This window comes from Megalopta genalis, chromosome 11 (assembly GCF_051020955.1).
Source record: "Megalopta genalis isolate 19385.01 chromosome 11, iyMegGena1_principal, whole genome shotgun sequence".
Lineage (NCBI taxonomy): Eukaryota > Metazoa > Arthropoda > Insecta > Hymenoptera > Halictidae > Megalopta > Megalopta genalis.
Genome location: NC_135023.1, coordinates 1,082,813 through 1,085,325, shown reverse-complemented (window position 1 = coordinate 1,085,325; position 2,513 = coordinate 1,082,813).

Here is a 2,513-nt window from a genome sequence, read left to right as displayed (position 1 = left end):
CTTCTCTGCTCTGCTCTTATCTGCTCTTCTCTGCTCTGCTCTACTCTACTCTTCTCTGCACTTCTCTGCGCTTCTCTACTCTGCTCTTCTCTGTTCTGCTCTTCTCTGCTCTGCTCTTCTCTGCTCTGCGCTTCTCTGCTCTTCTCTCCACTGCTCATCTCTGCTCTTCTCTGCTCTTCCCCGCTCTGCTCTGCTTTGCTCTGCTCTGCTCTGCTCTGCTTTTCTGTATTCTGCTCTTCTCTGTTCTGCTCTTCCGTGCTCTGCAGAGCTCTTCGCTGCTCTGCTCTGCTCTGCACTCCTCTGCTCTGCTCTTCTCTGCTCTTCTCTGCTCTGCTCTGCACTGCTATGCTCTGCTATGCTCTGCTCTGCTCTGCTGTGCTCTTCTCTGCACTGCTCTTCTCTGTTCTGGTCTGATCTTCTCTGCTCTGCTCTGCACTGCTCTGCTCTGCTCTGCTCTGCTCTTCTCTGATCTTCTCTGCTCTTCTCTGCTCTCCTCTGCTGTTCTCTGCTCTTCTCTGCTCTGCTGTTCTCTGCTCTTCTCTGCTCTTCTCAGCTCGTCACTGCTCTTCTCTGCCCTGCGTTTCACTGCTCTTCTCTTCTCTGCACTGCTCTGCTCTTCTCTGCTCTTCTCTGCTCTTTTCTGCCCTGCTCTTCTCTGCTCTTCTCTGCTCTGCTCTGCTCTTCCCCGCACTGCTCAGCTTTGCTGTTCTCTGCTCTGCTCTGCACTGCTTTTCTGTATTCTGCTCTTCTCTGCTCTGCTCTGCTCTGCTCTTCCCCGCACTGCTCTGCTTTGCTCTTCTCTGCTCTGCTCTGCACTGCTTTTCTGTATTCTGCTCTTCTCTGCTCTGCTCTGCTCTGCTCTTCTCTGGTCTGCTCTTCCCCGCTGTGCTCTGCTTTGCTCTTCTCTGCTCTGCTCTGCTTTTCTGTATTCTGCTCTTCTGTGCTCTGCTCTGCTGTGCCCTGCTCTGCTCTACTCTGCTCTGCTCTCCTCTGCTGTTCTCTGCTCTTCTCTGCTCTGCTCTGCTCTTCTCTGCTCTTCTCTGCTCTTCTCAGCTCGTCACTGCTCTTCTCTGCCCTGCGTTTCACTGCTCTTCTCTTCTCTGCACTGCTCTGCTCTTCTCTGCTCTTCTCTGCTCTTCTCTGCCCTGCTCTTCTCTGCTCTTCTCTGCTCTGCTCTGCTCTTCCCCGCACTGCTCTGCTTTGCTCTTCTCTGCTCTGCTCTTCTCTGCTCTGTTCTTCTCTGCTCTGCTCTGATCTGCTCTGCTCTCCTCTGCTCTGCTCTGCTCTGCTCAGCTCTTCTCTGCTCTGCTCTTCTCCGCTCTTCTCTGCTCTGCTCAGCTCTTCTCTGCTCTGCTATTCTCCGCTCGGGGCAGACCAGATAACTGCAGCCCCTAAAAATTCAACGAATAACAGTTATCTGGTCTGCCCCGGGGCTCGCGATTCTCTAAAGGAAAAACAAACTGATCTGTGGGAAACCACGCGACAGTCCTCGGCCACTTACCGGGCAATATATATATTTTGTCTGCGATCCAGGAAACCAAACACTATTGGGGCCTCGAGTGCCTAGTCGTATGTATTTCGTCAGTCGAAGGCGCGACACAATCGCCGCTCGCACTCAACATAATTTACGACAAACGCACAACTGTTTCTTTCTCTTAGTACGACATTGACAGTATGCATCGTTTGCCCGTCGACCGGATTTATGGCCATAGAAAACGAATCACGGTTTTTCCCCAATTCATGCGACTGTCCGCCGTGGGTCCTATCGGCAGACCAGACCACCCGCGGGCCACGTGAAAATATTGGAAATGCGGTTTAATTATCATACTACAAAATATTTTATTTTATTGATTGAAACTACTGAAAATTTAAATATTCTAATTTTAAAAGTCCAATTTTAAATTAGTTTTAAAATAAATTTATCCAGTTAAGTTAAATTATATTACAACAAAGTAATAAAATTGTTATGAAATACAAATCATTTAATTTTACTGATTAATTTTAATAAAAATTTAAATCTTCAATTATCATAAATCTAAACTTAATTCTTTACACGACTTTAATACTTTATATGACAAAGAACGATTATTTATTTCATTTATTTTTGAATACCCTAAACTAACCAATTCAATTTGATGTAGGATAAATGAATAAATATATTTAAAAGTATGAAATAATAATGTCCGTAAAAAAGAAAAGAAAAAAAAATTCCAATAAAAAATGTAACAACTAACGATGCCAAAGTTAGGATTTTCTTCCAACATAAACTCATCAATTCAGTATTAATAATTATTGATACATAACAGAAATATTAAATTAACTCTTTTACTTTCGAGATAATTAAAAACACTAACTTTATTTTCATTAACCCTGATACAAAAAGTACGAAAAAATCACTTTTACTTATACTAATATTACTTTCTTCTTCTACAACACACGCACACACATTTTAAAATCATGAAATTTATTCGTAAATAAATACTATAACTTATAATCATGTAATTCCATTTTTC